This window comes from Mustela erminea, chromosome 3 (assembly GCF_009829155.1).
Source record: "Mustela erminea isolate mMusErm1 chromosome 3, mMusErm1.Pri, whole genome shotgun sequence".
NCBI lineage: Eukaryota > Metazoa > Chordata > Mammalia > Carnivora > Mustelidae > Mustela > Mustela erminea.
This window is the reverse complement of record NC_045616.1, coordinates 150,802,387-150,821,800: the sequence shown is the minus strand read 5'-3', so window position 1 is coordinate 150,821,800 and position 19,414 is coordinate 150,802,387. Positions and strand designations below refer to the sequence as shown.

Sequence of the window (19,414 nt, the reverse complement as noted above, 5' to 3'; positions counted from 1 at the left end):
TGGAGCCATCTATCATTCGGAACAGAGCCAACTGTGGGCGGTTCTTCATTTCTCTTAAGAGTAACTGTCACACACACGCACACACACACACGCACACACACACACACAAAGTAACTATCACTAAATGCCTAATGCCTCCTCGTTTTGAAGGATAAATCTTTAAAAATATTAGGTCCTAGACTGTCTTTTAGTTTTCAAGGAATCCATATTTCGTTACTCAATTTAGAAGTTTAAAAAATGACAGACTTTTAAGTGTGATTTAACACTAGCTTCGGTACCTCCCAAATTCTTTCCTTTTCCTCATTAAAGAAATGAACATTGTGGAGCTATATTACGTGCTTCATTTCAAGGCAGGGGCATTTCAGTTCACGGTTTCTTCCTCATTGTTTTTCCAAGGAAAGCCAGTGTGCTTTCAACACTGGCTATGTTTGAAACACACGTCATCCATGTTCAAAAGGGGTTCTGAACCAGCTTGTCCGAGTTTCCCAAACTCGGGAGGAGACACAAACATCTTATTCTAGTTCTCAGAAGAGGCAGAACTAGATCGGTTGATTTCCCCTCATTAGCTTTACTCCTGTCAGGGTTTTGGCCCTGAGGCAACATCAAATGACAAGAGTTGGCTTCCAATACACAAACGACAGGCGTCACTGCTATAGAAATGTGGTGTATACTTCCTTTTGCAACCTCTGTTGTTGAAAATCGGCAGCAGAGAGAAACTTGAAGTATCTTCTGGAATAATGGTGTAGATCGAGGGGAGGTTTATCCTAGAGCCGTGGGAGGGAGTCTGGACTCCAAGTGACAGACAGGAATTACGAGATACTGAGCATCGAAGCATGTATTTTCATTCGTACGGAAACTTTACACATATGGAGGGGGAGCGAGTAAGGGGGCAGATGTGTCCTGACCCCTGATGGCTTGCATTAATAAAAGAAAATGAATCTTTTGCAGGGGTCACGCCACGCACAGTCTAGGGAACCACATTCTGGAAATGATGTGGGGATTCCTCTGTCCATCCGGTGGGGGTTTGGACTAGAGAATGCTGCTTACCTAGAGTTAGGGATTCCACCCCGGGCTTTCCTCTGTTGCTGGCTTCCACAAGATCCACATTTTATATGAAGTACGATGCTGACATGCCCCACTCGGACCCCTGTGCTTCCCCAAACTGCAGAAGTTCTAAATAAATGTGGTTAATAAATCTGAGTTAACATGAAAACCACTGAAGTAAAATCCAGGGATTTCTTGCCTTGTCCAGGAAAACAGTCACAGCCTTCTGGAAACTGTCTACTTACTTTGGTGGCTTAAACCCAAAATAGTGACCCCAAGGGAGTATCTCTCAACCAGGAGAGGAAGACCAGCTAGAGAGAGAGAGATCACACATTTCTATTACTCCAGCTCCCTAATTAATATATTTTGGAGTGGGATGCTTTGTGCCACCTTAGTGGCCATGGGCAGTGACATTTGTGCAGAACCCGTGGACTTTAAAAAGGTATATGTTTATAATTTGAAGTGAAGAAAATCTATCACATGTAGAAAAAGGTGTGTGTGTGTGTTTGTGTGTGTTGTGTTTGCATGTGTCTGTCTTCTCTGTGTCTATGCGTATGGACCCACACACAGGGTTGTACGTCGGTGTGTATGCTGCCCAGATGGGAGCTACACGTGCTGTCTGACATCTCCCCCTCCCCCACGGACACTGAAGACCTTCTCGCATCTCCACAGCGGGCCCTCGTGCGTGGTCGGTGGTTCAGCTGAGGGCCACAGTCAATCTCACCCAGACCTGCTCAGCTCTCTTCAGCCCTCCAGCTTCTCCCTGACTCACTTCCTGGACCTTCCTTTGGCACAGTGCTTCGAGGTAGGTAAATGGGCAGGAACCGTGGGGGGGGGTGGTGTCTAGAAGTGGCCTCTCCTCTTTCAGTTGGAAACTGAATGGGAAACCTGAGCCAGGAGATGTTTGTCATATGCTACTGCACGGGGAGAGTCACCGCGATAACCTAGAGGACGGGGAAGACAGCAGGAAAAGGAAACCTTGATGTGAATACCATGTAAATCACGGAGCAAGGGTCCTGAGTGTTCAGCTACAGCTAACCATGTTCCTTGTTTGAGATGGCCGCAGAGTTTGACTCTGAAAGTCATACAGACGATCAGAGGAAGAGCCAAGAAAAGTAGCTAAAAGGCAGCACTGTCCAGGGGAACTATCTGTGACCGTGCGAATGTTCTAGATCCACGCGGTTCTGACAGTAGCAACTAGTCCTGTGTCTGCTGAGCACAAGGAATGTGGCTCATGTGATTGAGAAACAGAATTTCTAATTTTAATCAATATAAATGTCAATTGCCACATGTGGCTAGTGGCTGCTATATTGGGACCGCCTGGGTGTAGAGCAGCTTTGTGCACTAGAACATTTTGCAGGGATGGGAATGCATAGCTCCTCTGTCCCAGAGAGTAGCCACTGGCCTCATGTGACTATTGAGCACTTGAAATGTGGCAAGTATGGTGGAGGAACTGAATTTGGGGTTTCATTTCCTTTTAACAAATTCAAATTTTAATTTGGAAAGCCATGACTGGCTAGTGACTACCACACAGGGCAGCATAGTGTGAGGGCATTGGTTCAAGCTGCACGATCTACTGCTCTCGAAGACTTTGCCATTCCCTCCCCTGTGATCACGTGCACCACTCACTACTCTCTTGGTTGAAGGAAAACTCCCCTGGAAGCACTTGTAATGAACATCTCATCTTCCACAGTCTTCTGTCACCGACTTGTTTCAGGAGCCCGTAAGAAGATTCAGTGCAAAGTGTTTCTGGACATGATATACTTTGTACCTGTGAATGTTCTCTCCGTGGACACATGGACAAAATCCAGTTTCTTAAGCTACTTCCCACTGGGCTGGTCTCCTGTCTGCCCATGGGGTTTGTCTTTGCGAAAGCAGCTAAGCTTATTTTCTGAACGCAGGATTCTCCAGGCTCCTGCTTCCTTTCATTGTTTGCGCTAGCTGCAGTTTTATTTGTCAGTTTCCCCATTTCTGTCACCTCGGAGTCTATAAATGTAGTCGTGGACAAACAATTTGAGCGAGCTATCTGCTTGAGTTGGATTTCTCCTGTCTGTGGCATGGATTAATTTCCCTACAAACACCACTTGGACGGGATACACTGAATCATCCTGAAACTTCCTGTCACTCCTGGTTTTACGTATTTATTATCTTCTAGTTCTGGAAGATAGAGTCTGCCAATGGGACTTAATTGGGCTAAATCAACGTGTTGGTGGGTGATGTTACTTCTGGCAACTCTGGGGAGAGTCTGTTCCCTTGCCTGTTTCATCCTTCTAGAAGCTCCCTAAATTTGGTGTGTTGTCACTTCCTCCATCTTCACAGACAGCAGTGGAATGTCTTCGAATCTCTCTCTCTGCCTCTCTCATCATTTATTCTTCTCTGAATCTGGCCCCTCTGCCTCCCACTTTCACTTATAAAGACAGTTGTGGGGGCCTAGGTGGCTCAGTCAGTTGAGCGTCTGACTCTTGATTTCCGCTCAGGTCATGATCTCTGGGTCATGAGATTGAGGCCTGCATGGGGCTCCATGCCTGGTAGGGAGTCTGCTTGACATTCTCTCCCTCTCCCTCTGCTCCTCTTCCCCAATCACCCCCCCCACACCCTGCTTGGATGCTCTCTCTCTTTCAAATAAATAAATCTTTAAAAAAAGACATTTGTGATTACATTGGACCCATCCAGATAACCCAGGATAATCTTCCAAAATCAGTTTATGACTCCCTTTGTTTGATATCCCTTATTTCGATTTCTCTTTGCCATCTAATACGATGTATTCATTGGCTCTTCTAATTAGGATGTGGATATCTTTAACGTGGTAAAATCCTGTATATTGCATGAAGACCATTGTGACTCTAATCCTCCCAGAGGGACCTGGTGTTTTATAGTGGGTGCTGCCGTGATGTTAAGAATGTTAGGGCAGCTTTGTCATACATTTACTGTGTGTCCTTGAGCTATGTCAACTTTGATGGCCCTTTACCATAGTGCAGATAATAATAGCTAATCCACACAGTTGTCTGATGATTGAATAACTTACATAACATTCTTTGCATGTGCCTTGGCATGTCGTCATACTCAAAACAGGTCATTTCTGGTTATCACGTAAGGTGGGAGGGCCCTCCGGTGTGAGGGGTCTTTTTGTAAAGATGTTGTCTGGAACTGCGTACCCTTTCTTCCTCTCCTACTGTGAAGGCATTCCCATGATTCCTTTGCATTTTTGTCCCCCATAAGAGCACACATCTAGAGGTCCGATACTACAAAGGTAGCATTTTAAGCAACACTCTATGAAACACTGTTAAACAAACGGAATAAAGACATCATCTAGCTTTATGCTAAGGCTTTGCAGACACTCCATATGGCTGTCCCTTCTGTGGCTGCTTGGACAGAATGGCATCCACATCTCCAGCCTGCCCCCCATACTGCTTTGTCTCGAGACTGAAGCGCTATGTCTACTCATCTCATTCATTCTACTTGGCACCTGCTGAGTCAGGGGGCAAATACTGTGGAGGAACCGCACTACAGTCTTCCTCTACACAGTTTATTTCTGGAGATTTATGTATTTTTTTTATGGCCAGGGGGCTAGGGACAGAGATGCACCTGTATTAAGCCTTTATAACTGAACCTTAATTACATGTACTAGTTAGGAGGTGGAGAGAAAGAATGGATCAAATGGGTGAATTCCAGAAAAGTCCCCAAGCTGAACCACTTTCAATGTTGTATCGCGAGGATTCCAAATTGTGAGCCACTCTTCGCAAATACACGAGGCGAGGTGCCATTCGAGCAGAGCCATCCATGGTCTAGAGGGTCATTGGGTGGCTCTGCCCTTGGGTGAAGGCTACAGAGCTGAAGTTAGGAGGAGAGAAGGCTTTTGTTCCTTTTAAATCAATACAGACACCAAATTCTTGACCTTAGGTTTCTGAGTAAGAAGTAAAGAAATTCCTAAGCTTCCAGGAACACTAGCTACCACCTACTGATCAGTTTCAGCGTACCACTGGTTACTCCACGTGCTTTGCATTGACTGACTCCTGTAATCCTACTCTGTACTGCTTAGAAGCAGATGCTACGACTAGTATTTCCATCAGCCAGAAGTTGCCCAAGAACACAAGGCTAGCAGGAGATCGAGTCAGATTTGAAGCCTGGTAGGGAGTCTGGAACCGAGTTAGTGCACACCTGGAAGGACTGTAAGGAATGCGAGTCTTCTCCCTTCCTATCTCCTCCCCAAGGCAAGGGAAGTTCTGGGAGAATAAGGCAGTCTTGTTAATAGAAAGAGTATGGGATGCCTGGGTGGCTCAGTTGGTTGGACGACTGCCTTCGGCTCAGGTCATGATCCCGGAGTGCCGGGATCGAGTCCCACATTGGGCTCCCAGCTCCATGGGGAGTCTGCTTCTCCCTCTGACCTTCTCCTCACTCTCTCTCTCAAATAAATAAGTAAAATCTAAAAAGAAAAAAAAAATAGAAAGAGTAGAAGAAACAGGGAAAAGAATTGGTGCCTATGAGGTCCAGAGTCTTCTAGCATGTTTGTGAATTAAAACCATAAAACCAGCTAATTCTATTAGTTTCATTTCTTTGAGATTTCTCTGTTCTTTTTGTTATCATTCTTCCTGAGAAGTTTCTTTGTATTATTTCTTGAAAGTTGCGGTAAGGGCCAGTTTCTGAGAGTCAGCATTCCTTCCTTTAACAAAGGAACCCTGTTCAGCCTTTCATCCGGCTCCCTCCTTATCTTTTTCATAGAAATTTAAATTCTGTATTAGCCATGGACCTTAACCTTTGTCAATGCTTTTAAGAAGGAACAAGAAAGCAAGATAAAATGCCTTCAAACATCCAGTTTCTTGGATTTATACTGGTAGGATTTGCCATATGCGGACAGATATGGACCTTGCTTGAAACACGTTTTCCTTCTTGCACACCCCTAAAAAGTTGAGGCAAAATCTGGAGAAGAGCTGCCACCTGTGCGCCACGCTTATCAAACGTGCAAATAATATGTTCATCACTGTGACTAGGGTGGTCTGAAGCCTTATGAGGTGGAAATAGTGTGCTAAATTTGGCTTAAAAGCATTTTGTTTTAAGCTCAGGTCTGGGATACATTTTGATTTACAGAGACATTTATAAAGCTAGAGCATGGGTTTGCGCAATTTGCTAAACAGCATTATATGGATTATTACAAAAAAGAATCAGAGAGTACAGGATGATACAGTATATTCCAGAATATTGATGGACAAAGAAGTGTGGAGTCATGTGTGGGAAGTGCAGAAGGAAAAAAAAATAAGGACATTAAGAAGAGGAGTAGACTGATAATTGAAGGAGTGGTTTTTGCACATTCGATAACCATTTTTTGGACACCTACTAAGTGCTTTCAGGGGTCTAAGTGCTTGTGATACAGTGGCAAACAAAATAGTCATCTTAACAAGTTTACATTTTAGTGTAGGAGCCAGCCCCCCTTCCTAAATCAATAAACAGTACATAAGGTAGTGATGAATGCAGAGTAAGAAAATAAAGAAGGATGAGAGGAAAATTTTATATAGAGCAGTCGAAGACCTGCATGATAGGTGACACTTGACTTGAGACAAGAAGGAAGCAAGCAACTGAGTTGAGCAGGTATCTGGGGCAAAGAGCATTCCAGGTAGAGGAAACAGCAGGTGCAAAGGCCCTGGGGTAGCAACATATTTGGGGTATTCAAAGACAAGCAAGGAAACAAAGAGCAGGGTAGAGGAAGAGGAGGTAGGGTGTATAGAGATTATGCAATGTCATCTAAGACTTCAGTTTTTACCCTGAGATGAAGGTGGTGAGTGTTTTGGAACAAAGGAGTAGCATGATCTAGCTTAGATTTCAGAAGGCTCACTTTTACTCTTTGTGGAGCCAGACTTTGGGGAGGGAAAGGCTGTGTAGCTATGAAAACTGTCTTCCAGATCTGTAAAATATCAATGAGAGTAACTGTTCTCAAACATCTTTAATGACGACTCTATCCAGATAAAAGAAACAAGGCATTTGGCAAGATCTTTAAATGACCCAAGGGGAGGGGGAAGGATTGGACAAATATAAACAAATTACATTGTAGAGGTGAAGTTGAGACATGCTTTCCATCTAGCATCTGCGATCGCCAAGTCATCACAGCACAGTCAAAGCCAGCTGAGACCACGGAAGATGACTCCACATCCTGTTGACGCTCTGCTGGGCACAATGTGGATGGAAGCCAGCAAGGATGGGTGGGATGGAGGCCCCGTGAGCGCTGCCAACCTTTGTTCAAAGCTAGTGGAAACTTCTGATTCTGCTCAACTCTCTTTTGCAGCTAGCAGGGAGGGATGGCCTCACGGAGAAGATGCTGCGCCTGCCATGATAAATGTGACATGGGCTTCCAGTGTCCCCGTGGAGCTATTTCAGAGCATTTTCTATTTTTTTAAGTGGCTAGGTCTTCATACTGGTAACGCTAACCAGCATTTACTCAGCATTTCCTATGTGCCAGGTACCATGCTAAACTTGCCATAATCCTCCTCTTAATAAGTTTTCCTAACAGCTCAATGAGAAAGGTGCTGCCATTACCATGCATGTCTTTTTCAAGTGTGATCTGACATTTAGAGACTTTCGTAAGAACTGACAATCACAGCCAGATAATCAGAATCTCATCGGTATATTGGAACAATAACACTCTGTCTCTGATTGTTACTTGCCAATGTCTTACGTGAGGAGTTGCCTAAATGGTGGCAGAATTTATTCTTAATTGGTTTCTCTTGAACACTTGTTGGCATACGTTTTGTATCACCATGAAGTCTGCTCACTCCCAGGGCAGGAAACAAATAGAATAAGGCACGAGACTGATGGGAGAAAATGCACGTATGCCATATGCAAGCCTTACTTTTAACAAACACAGAAACGTGAAACAATAGATTTACAAAACAGACGTGAGAAGGGCATGGTTTTAATCATAAGGATTTTCATTGCTTTGCCAAAGGATTCGCCAGAGTGCTACTTTAAATGGTAGGCTCAATAATACCCCTCGTGTAAAATTGACAGCTATCCAGGGAAACAGTATTATGTCCAATAGAACAGCATGATGACCAGTACAGAGACAGTCAATGGTTGTTGGTGAAACAGTTCATCTGGGCTAAAAAGCCACTGAATCTGGTTTTGCCAATCGAATATCGCAATCTCAGAGTGACCATTGCCTATTACAGTTTTCCAACATGGTAACTTTTAACCATGGCTGAAAGCTGTGTCTGTTACAGCCCAGCAGAAAAGCCCTGTGCCTTCACCATCCCATTCGAGGTCAAATGACTTTCACGACAATGGGGATTTTTTTTGCTACAAAATGGCTATTTTAGTGGTCCGTATTGTAAGGATGCAACTTGTGCATAAGTGGCTGGTGAAGGAAAGAGATAGGATGGAAAGATGTCTCCTCGTGTCCCCCGAGTCTGCAGCTCCATCCAGCCCTGCTTTGTGGGGGGCAGGCTGGCTAGGGAAAGAGCAGGAGGTGAGGGCAGTGAGTTACTCGGCCTCTCTCAAGAGTGAGGGAGCGGCACGAGCCCCACCCATGGCCCCTGAGTTCTGTGTCAGCCTGTGGGAGCTGTAGACGTTGGCAAACAACCTTCGGGAATGGAAGCGAGAAATGGGAGTGGAAGCGAAGCGCGTTCAGAATCACAGCTAAGGACCACCTTGGAGAATTGTGCAATCAGCGAAGTCACCCCTTTGCTCTAAAGCTCGAGGCAGTGGACGGAGGGATGAGTGGTGGATAGTTGAGAAGCTTATTTTTGGAAGACTATCCAATGTGTCTCTGTCCATTTGATTCCAAACAGAAGTTCAGATAAAGCAAGTTTGGATGAAGCAAGCCTCCTACGGAATAGGATACGGTTTCCATTCTAGCAGCAAACATAAATCTCCCCGCCCCCTGCCTTACCGGTTACCAAGATCCGACACCAGTTTACTGATATTTATGATGAACCCTGTTATCACATTTTGCCTTCAGGAACACTGCACACTTCAGCCAATAGCTCAGAATTTTTCCTTGATGGGAATAGAAGTGTTGAGACTCTTTCCAGAGGGTCTTCCCGCCCAGGTCACTGTGAATTCTTTTTCTTTCCCTTTTTTATAGTCTTTATTTTCTAGTTGTTGATTTTTCCTGTTCACAAGTATTCCCTCAAATATTTTGAAAGATTATTTCATATAAAACCGTATTTCCCCACCCCACTCTCACCCCATGTTTGAAAAAACAAAAACAAAAACAAAAACAACTCCAGGACTGAGAAAAAGCTTTCCTTTCCCGTGCTTCGTTTACACTTTGGACAAAACCTTTTATCTTTCTTTTGAATTAGCAACAATGATTCAATGCATGAGGGGATGTAGGGCGTGATAACTGTAAAGAATTTTAAACATCTTAAGCTGGGCCTCAAGTTAGTTCTACTGTATCTTACTTATTTGGAGTCGATACTTTAATGGTACAAGTTGGCAGTTTCTGCTTGTTCGTTTTAGAAAAAACTTATTTTAATTACTTCTCAATGGAGAAGCAATAATATTCTGTGCAAAGTAACCACATATTTAACTGATAACAAAGACATACTCATCTTTTAATAATTTTTAAAAGATTTTATTTATTTATGTGAGAGAGAGAGAGAGAGACCGTGAGCAGGGGGAGAAGGAGTAACAGACTTCCCACTGAGCAGGGAGTCTGATGTGGGGCTCCATCCCAGGACCCCAGGATCATGACCTGAGCCAAAGGCAGACGCTTAACTTGAGCCACCCAGGTGCCCCAGGACATACTCACTTTATTTAAGAGACCTACCAATGCTGATTGATTTACGTGTGGGAAAGCTTTTAGACACTTCACAAAGTTTGCATTTTGGCTACAAAAATCCTCCCTTGGTCTGTAAAGACAGAATGGTTGTAGATATTTTCTTTTTAATTAAATTTTATTTTTTTTCAGTGTTCCAAAATTCATTATTTATGCACCATACCCAGTGCTCCATGCAATACGGTATTATGAAGGCTGGTAGATTTTTTTTTTTTTAAAGATTTTATTTATTTATCTGGGATAGAGAGAAAGAGAGGGCGAGCATGAGTGGGGGTGGGCAGTGGAGGAGGGAGAAGCAGACACCCCACTGAGCAGGGAGCCCAATGCAGAGGACCCTGGGATCATGACCTGAGCTGAAGGCAGAGGCTTAACTGACTTAGCCACCCAGGCTCCCCAGCTGTAGATGTTTTTTTTTTTTAATTAAAAAAGAAGAAAAATGAAAGCAAGCCAGCATTTCCCTAACAATTAAATTTGCCAGCGGAAGTAACGGCAGCCTCCTGAACCTTGTATCCACTTCCCTTTGCTCGGTCAAGGTGGTGTTGTGATACCACTTTTCCACTGTGTGTCACATTTCAGTTCCAACGTCGAAGCTCCGTTGATTAAGTGGGGGGAGTTTATGCAAACGGCACCTCTGAAGCAGAAATATCCACCCGGTTCAGCAGCTACCATGAGTGTATCATACATCGGAGTTAATAGACCGTGAAGACACCCCCAGTGGTTTCTAATCATTTACATATGTTCTTTCCTGAGCAGAGTTTACAGTATGATTACTCTACCCATAAATCAAAAGGTCCATTTAAAAGAGATTATATGGAGGAAAAATTATTTCAAGCTTTGTTTACCAGTGCTTTTACTTACACTAGCTCTCAAATCCTATGAATAAAAGGCGCTATTTTCAAGACCACTGCTTAACCAATCAGGATATGCAATATGTCTTGTGCAGAAGTGAGATTCCCCCCGAAAGAAATTTCCAGAAATGTATTTCTGTCTAGGACAAGAAGCTTAAGTTAGGAGACGCTCTAACAGTGTGTGTCTATGTTTGTGCGTGTGTGTGTTCTATCACAGAACATGGCATTGGAGCAAATATTCAAATATTCCCTGTTTATAGGTTTCTCCAGAAGTTTCTGGGACATTTGGGGTAGAGTAAATGCAGCATGAGCTACACTGAACCAACTTTCAGGGACAGGCCTGCGTATCTTTTGTAGAAAACAGGCCTTCATTTTCAGAAAGTCAATCTCGCCTGAGAAGCTACAACACAACGGTCCTATCACATCATCTAGTCCACTCAGGGTTCCCGTCATAGCTTGCAAATGACGAATTGCTAACATGTTCTTTTAGTTTTACCCCCGACATTCAATCTGCAGAGGCTAAAGGGACCTTCTCTAATCTCCATTTCTTCTAACAAATCCATTCAAATCTACGTGTGGAGGGGGAGAAAGAGGAGTAAATCACAGTTCTTGCCAAAATGTGTAAGAGAAGTGATTGCATGTTACGACGTCAGTGCGGGTCAGGCCCGTTCGCTCCATTCACTTTACTCCAGACTCCCAACTTCCGCACGTCGCAACGTCATCACATGTCGATGGCACCTGGTGCAAGTCCATGAACGTCGAAGTTGACCCTGTGGAAGGAGACAGCCGCCCGACAGTGGGAGCCAGGGAGGAAAGACGGAGGTAAAGTCACGGCGGCAGGCAGAGGGGCGCCCGTGTCTCCTCTGGGAACCTCCGCTCTCATGTTCAGGAATTCTGGGAATTTTCTCAAGCTTCTCGACTGGCCCAGGAAGTACTTTGACCTTTTCGTGTGGCCGGTCAGTTTGGGGGATGAGATTCCTGCCCAGAGACTTCCTCCTTGCAAAAAGGCTCTGAACATGTCCTTTCTAGTTTTTGTTTCTAGATTCCCTCTTGTTGAAAAAGTATCATTCGGGGACCTTTCAGTATTTCTTTAGGTCTGTAAGATACAAGCAAATTGGAGCCGTGTAATGTCTTTAAAGCCATTATCATCATTTTATTTTCGAATGGCAAATATTTAATATTGATCCTAATATGCTGTGACGAACCTGAATGCTCAGTATCCTAAAAATTAACTTGCCACTTGCCTTATATATGATTTTCAAAAATTGCATACATCACAGTATTCTTAAATATGTTACCAGATTCATCTGTGTTCCTGCCATTCATCGTTTAAAAGAAACAACATACTCCCCAAACAATTCATGGAGTATAATGAAATAAAGGTCCTTGTGACATTATATTCTGAAGCCTTCTATTAATTACCCAGACAAATACCTTTATATATATAATTGAGGTTTACAGCAACCCTGAGCGTTTAAACTGTGACTGACTGACTCATCCCCAATTCTATCCATATTTCCAGTCCTATGCAAGCACTCCATGACTGTTCAGTAAGTCATTGTTTAGAGAATTAATGTGAGTCCAAGAGAAATAACATTTAAAAATTTTTTTTAATTTATGTATTTTACAGAGATCACAAGTAGGCAGAGAGGCAGGCAGAGAGAGAGAGAGAGAGGGGAGAAAGCAGGCTCCCTGCTTGAGCTGAGAGCCTGATGCGGGGCTCGATCCCAGGACCCTGAGATCATGACCTGAGCCGAAGACAGAGGCTTTAACCCACTGAGCCACCCAGGTGCCCTGAGAAATAACATTTTAAATGTGCATGTTTGTACATGAACTTAGGGTTTATGCTCCCCTCCCCCACCCGCACTCCTGCAAATTCATGTGCTGAAAGAAGAAGGGGCCTTTGGTAGGTGATTAGGTCACGAGGGTGGAGCCCCCATGAATGGAATTAGTGGCCTTATAAAGGAAAACCCCGAGAGGTCTTTTCATTTCTGCCATATGAGGACACAGCAGGAACAGGGCCGTTTATGAATGGAACCAGGAGGCCAGCTCTCACCAGACCCCGAAGCCGTCATCTTGGACTTCGCAGCCTCTAGAACTGTGAGAGATGTTTCTGTTACAAATAAGCCACCCGATGGTGTTTTGTGGCAGCGGCTTGAATAGACTAAGCCATGTTTCTATACATTTCAATGTTATTCGTCATAGACTTAACTTTTCATTTCTTTCTTGACTGTGTTAAATTTATTTGGTGGGATTTAGAAAACATTTCACCATCCTACGTTTAATGTTAAGTGTATCAGACATTACTATTATTAACAAATCCATGCCTGGTCACTATTAATACACTTAATTTGCAGAAGGGTAGATGGCATAAAACCCATTTTATTGGTGTGAAGCACCTTGCTTAGAATTCGGCTTCCCACCCCTGCCATCCACCCCCAGGGCTCAGGCTAGACAGACAATGGCGGGTTTCAGATGCAAGGCGGAGTTAAACAAGAGCACGTTTTGTGCGGACCAGTCCCTCACTTGGCAGTACACAGCCTTGTGGAGATGAAGTTTGTTTTCCTCAATTATATATTTAAAGAGCACTGTGCCCCAGCTGATATGGTCTTGGAGAATCCCTGAAAAACACATTCACATTGTTTACTCTCAACTTGACCAACGACTATGTAATTCTAAATTCCTGTGAGATGTTGGGTTTGACTCGCCGGGACTCCGCCTAGGGTCGGGGTCTGGAGCTAGGTGGTTTCTTTATTTGATAAGTTCCCTGGCTTAAGTTTCAGCAAGACTGGCAGTCATTCTCGAGGAAATGCTATCTCTGTATCTTCAGAAAGTCTTTTCGTTCCAAATTTTCAGTGTTCTGGTTGATTTAAAAAATTAGAAGTGGAGGTGTTTGTTGTCAAAAGGGTCTCATCCTCCAAAACCAAACAAAAACAAACCAACCCACCCCAACCCATTTGAATCATGAGGGGGTTCATAGAGATTCTCTGTTCTGAAACCCCTTGATTTTTTTTTTTTTTTTTCAGATTGGGAAACAGAGGCCTAGACGGGCTAATTCAAATGATCCCAGGTACTTCCTTGCTCTGCTCTTGGGGTAGGAATGGGATCCTCGGTTTCATGAATGAAACATGAAGCCTTAAACATCCTTGCCTGGTTGTAAATTGCACTTTAAGTTCCTGATTAAGTGCAGAGTCCGTGAGCTTGGCTGAGTGCTACCGTTCACAAGTGTATCTTTTTACTTAAGGATTACAAAATGTGTGCTGACTTAGCACAGGTGAGCTTTGATCTTGCTCAAGGTCAGCGTTGAAAACTGTGCCTTTTATGAAAGAGGAACAGGAAAATCCAGTATGAGATTTCACATACATATTTATTCTCCTGATAAGTTTCACATTTCCTAATGCCGTGGCATTCACTTTCCTTGTTAATGATTTGATTGTACCTCTCGGTCACGATTCTGGTTTCCCTGAAATAGTGCATGGAAGTCAGGCTTGAAGCTGAAGTCTGCCTCACTCCATCACTTGGCAATTGCCTATGGTCTGTATCATCTGTTTGCTGTTAAACCTATAATTTTTTGTCAGCTCTTATTTTTTTCTGAGTGAATTTCACACCACCCCTTAAACGTAAGGTACTTGAAGGAACAGGCTGAGCTTAGTGACTTTCACGTAACTAATTCCAACTAACATTCCTGAAGCTACTGGAAAACCAGAATTTTATAAGGTGAGCAACTTAAAAGTAATTATGACAAGATGTTAATTTATTGCTCTGGCAAAGATGAATTTCCGCCCGTCAGAACTGCACGGAGAGAGCGAGTCTGACAGTCCCCCAAGTGCCTCTTTCCCAGGGATTTCAGGCTATAGCTCAGACCTTTACAAATACTGTAGCTTCCCTTTCTTGGTTCCTGTTCTCCTAGAATCGGTTGTTGGAATTACAAGGTACTTGGCCATTTCCAAGCACGGATCTATTTTGGAAATTTCTAGCTATTTCCCTTTCCTTAATATGGATGTATGTGTTCTTAAAAGAAATAACCATGAATTGCCAGTGCCTCACAGATGATGTCCTCCCCAAATCCTATAAATTTACTTACAGACGATGGACTGTAGCTGGGGGGTTAGGGTGGGCCAAGGCCGCCCTTGATTCCATTCTGTCTACAGGCCATACCGCTTGCCAGTAATCCTGTGCCCAGAGAATATTTTTCCTCTGTGGATATGCCTTTAAGACAGAAAACCAAAAGGCTTAAAACCACCAGGCAATTTCAGGGGGAGGGTAACTTCTTTGTTGTGCTTCTGTTAACACCTCTGTTCTCAAGGTTAATTACACATTTGGTTAATTGGTTTAATTAGTTAATTGGTTTGCTGAGCCTGCCTCCCTGGTGAGAATTACAAAACCCAGTGAACTGCCAGTTCATGCATGGATATGCCTTTTCTCTGCGAGGGGTCCACAAGCGAGGCACACACACTGCTTCCCTGAAAAGAATTTGTCTTCTGGGCGGATTTGCTTCTTGTTCTCAGCAACAGGTTTTCGTTTCTGTTAGGACACAAGTAGCGCAAATGCCACTTTACAGCCGATTCCAGAAACGTGTGCAAGGGAGGCGGTGGGCATGGCAGTCCCTGGAGCCAGGGTGCGCTTGCGCAGAACAGTGGAGGTCCAGGAGGTGGCGACTGTCCACCCACCTCGGGTCTGAAGGGGCCCTCCTTCCAGGCTGTCCCCTCAGCAGAGGAGACCAGAAAAAGAGACAGGAGTCAGCGTGTCGGTTCTGGATGCTAGCATGTTCTGAATAACTATGAAAATCAAGTCTTCCGGGGCGCCTGGGTGGCTCAGTCAGTTCAGCATCTGCCTTCGGCTCAGGTCATGATCTCAGGGTCTTGGGATCGAGCCCCACATCGGGCTCTCTGCTCCGTGGGGAGCCTGCTTCTCCCTCTGCCTCTGCCTCTGCACTGGCCTCCTGCTCGCTCGCGCACTCTCTCTCGCTCTCATATAAATTAATAAAATCTTAAAGAAAAAGAAAAAGAATTCTTTCTACATTGCTGGTGGGATAAAAGGAAACACAAGAACAGTTTTTAACCCTAGATGGGTTTTATAGCTACTGTCTAAATTCTCTAATCATTTCTAGCCCTTTTTATTTTTAATTTTTATTTGCTTCAAATTGTACAGGATGCTTTTTGCAGGATGACTTTTTGGGTGCTGAACAAATTTATAGCCTATCTCATCTGGCATCCTGGGGCGTGAGGCTTGGAAAAGAAATATTCCAGAATCCTTTTCCCTTGGTGAGCTGCCCCAGCGTGGTGTGGGTGGAAGGCTGATATGACCGCGCACCTTCACTCACGTGGCCCTGAAAGGTCTGGAAATAACACGGCAGGAGATCGTAAAACTGGTCGTAGATCCTTTTAACTAGAGAATGGAGCCCCCCAGTTTAGGAATGACGCGGTTTTGTCCCGAACAGCTCTCGCTGTAGAATTTCTCGTTTCCGTCTACAGGGTTAACAAATCTGTAACCGCCTCTGTCAGAGTCACCCGAGCCTCCTCTCTCCTTTCTCACCATTAGAGAGTTTCTCGGTAAGTTTAAGCAAACTTTTCTTTGAACAAGTTTCCCAACATCTTGTTTCAGCTTTATTGACTAGTGTGGCTAATTGGCCTTCTTTCTTCCCTAGTAATGGCTTTATGCATTTTAAAGGCAATTATAGCTCTCTTTATTTTCATTTTTCCACATGCCGAATATTCCTTTAAAAATTGTAATTATTTTTAAAATTACAGAAGTCCTGTAACAGTAGTACCATTTGGCCTTTGTTTTTCCTCCTGAATCAGCCTTGTATGTTGCTCCCTACAAATCATACTTCAAGTGACATTTACTTTAGATGCGAGGTTTGGAAACCAAACACGAGACCAGCATCCTATAGCCAGTGCGGAAGTCCACGGCAGAAGTTCTCATGCTCTGTGCCATGTGTAGAACTCTTGTTCATACATCCCAATGTCAGAGGCCATTTCCTCTTTTTTTTTTTTTTTTTTTTTAAATTAGGGAGGCTTGGGGGAGAAGAGCGGGTGGTAACAGTGTCTCATTGATGACTCATGTTCCTGTGTCTGTGAGCATTGGATGAATGGCAGAACTCTCCAGAACAGTGTTCTCAGGGTTCTACGGGTGGGCAGCCTTACCTATTGGGGTGTGATTCCTTCCGCTTTTTTATGCCTTTCCATCAAATTCTGGCTAGGTGTTCAAATAGCACCATAACCTTAGTGAGGAACTAGGAAATGAGATCAGAACTCAAGTAGATAGACCACACAACGTTATTTTAAAAAGAAGAAGGAAAGAAAAAAGAAAACAATAAGAAAAACAACAAAACCAGAGGAGAAAAGAGGGCGACTGACGGTTGGTAGAGAAAGAAAGGACGTGCATACGAACACTGCTGAGAACACGGGAGGCATATGGAATTGCCTTAAAGAAGTTACTCTTGGGGGTGCTTGGGTGGCTCAGTGAGTTAAAGCCTCTGTCTTCGGCTCAGGTCGTGATCTCAGGGTCCTGGGGTCGAGCCCTACATCGGACTCTCTACTCAGCAGGGACCCTGCTTCCTCCTCTCTCTCTCTCTCTGCCTTCCTCTCTGCCTACTTGTGATCTCTGTCAAATAAATGAATAAAATCTTAAAAAAAAAAAAAAGTTACTCTTGTTCTGGTTATTCCTGCCTTTGCATCTATGGAAAGGAGATGGTTTGGTATCCAACTCTAAAATGTTCTGGCTGTGGATTTATGGGCCCGGACATGTTCAGTGGGAAAGGCGTTTTCATCATCTGCTGACGGTTCCTGGCACCTTGGTGAAGGGGTATGTCAGTGAGCTCTGTGCCGTAGTGTGGGCTTTGTGCAGGAGGAGAGGAGGGGAGAGAAGGCCCAGAGAAGGACGAGGTGCTTCTGCTTGGAAGGTCCCCTCCGGGGAAGCCAGCGCCCTGGTGAGTCAGCAGAGCCCTGGGTGGGTCTGGGTGGGGGAGACAGAGCATAGTGGCAGGCGCCTGGAGTGGCCTGACCTGATGGATGGGCTCCCTGGGGCCACAGGAAAGATGCAACCGGATGGCTCAAACTGCAGCTGGCTGCACTTCATTCAACAAAACAGACAGGTGAGGGAGGATTTCACGAGAGTTAGCCAATATTCCCAGGCTGCATTTCTTACGCTGTGAAATGATTAACTTCAGGTGTCACTGTTGCAGTCCGTCGTAACCTAGTCACCTCTTCTGACGAGAAGGGTTTTGTTTTGTTGCTCCTATCTACTATTAACGTAAGCTGTTCATGTCAGCTATAAACTAACATTAAATATTGGCCTTGGAGGCAAGTAAAATCAGAGATAAGACTGAAGCTGGGTTTCGGTCATGCCTCTGGTTTCATCATCAGTGAAACTATCAGAAGAAATGATGAAGGTGATATTAATCCCATCGGGCTGCCCGGCCAGTTCTAACACCTTTCATTTTTCTTATCTTATGTGCTGGGCACTCCGCTTGGTGCTAGAGATACTAGTACTACTGCTGGGACCACTGTGTCCACTGGCCATGGAAATCACAAGTCACCCCAACGTGTGCTTACTACACACCCAATACTGCTCTAAGTACCTGATCTTGTGCATCTCACCAATCATTTAATCCTCCAAACTCCAAGGAGCATTACACTGTGTGTATTATTTATATTTTATAAATAAAAAAAAACTGAGACACAGGTCAGGCACTGTGAAGTAGCAGAGTAGGGACACAAGGTTGGGGGGACACAACCCAACACGATAGGTTCCCACCGTGCCTTCTGCGAGCCGGAGGTCTAGGAAGGGGGATGGACCATTAAACACACAGTGGCAATTAAGTGTGGTTGGTGCCAGAGCCAAGGAATCTGTAGCAAAGGCAACCAATGAAACCAGGAGGCCAAGGCAAGACTGCCTAGAAAAAGTGTTAAGTGGACCATGTCTGATGGCCGGGGGATTTGGGTAGGTGTCAGTGCAGCTCAGGACAAACTGTCTGCCAGGAAAGGATGTTGACAGTCCAAGGACAAAAAAGAAGCTAAATGTGGTTGTTAAGAACAGATTGGGGGGTGGGAGGGTGGTTTGAAGCAGAAGGTAGCAGCCACAAGAGGGAAGGAAGGCTCGGTGAGTCACATTAGAGATGGACTATCTCTACACGGAAGCGAAGCCATTGAGGGTGTTGAGCAGGGGAGTGAACCTGGCTGCTGTGGAAAAGGTGGTTGGGGTTTAGGTAGAGGAAGAGAGATCTGGGAAGAAACTCTTTAGTGTTGGGGATGAGAAGTAATAGCTTGCTGAGCTGGGGCGATGGCCAGGAGAAGGGAGAGAAGATGGATTTGAAAACAAATGAAGAGGTGGGGCTGTGAGATGTGGTGGTTGACCAGAAGTCAAGTACTCAGGCCTGGGAAACTGGGTCCAGGGTAGTGCTGTGTGCGGATGGAAGGAAGAGGTTGCACCCTCCTGTGCTATCTCCCGGCAATGCTCCCATGCTCCGTGGTGAACCTGGGAGGGTGGGCTTGACAACTGGAGATGGGAGATTGGTAAGCCTCTGTAATAAACAGAGGGTCCCCGGAAGACCTGTGTTGAGGGTGATGTTGACGTCTTGCCCAGGGACCCTGCCCGCAGCTGCCTGAGTGCTTGGATGGGCCACAGTTGACAGCTGTGTGACTCTCTCCAGAAAAGTGCTCTTGGCTCACAGGAGTTGTCTTGTCTGGACATGCACGGGCAGATACTTGAAGACCCCCACCTCCCCACCAGATACATCTTGGTGGCTGGCCGG

The 19,414-nt window shown here is 44.7% G+C and overlaps 1 long non-coding RNA gene across 1 annotated transcript in view; it reads left to right on the top strand.

The window, feature by feature from the left end:
• Positions 1-1,717: 1,717 nt before the first annotated feature.
• Positions 1,718-19,414, top strand: part of LOC116587044 — a 51,208-nt gene continuing 33,511 nt past the window's right edge. Inside the window, exon 1 of the long non-coding RNA XR_004284276.1 lies at positions 1,718-1,849. This is a non-coding gene — a long non-coding RNA (uncharacterized LOC116587044). The remainder of the gene's footprint in view (positions 1,850-19,414) is intronic.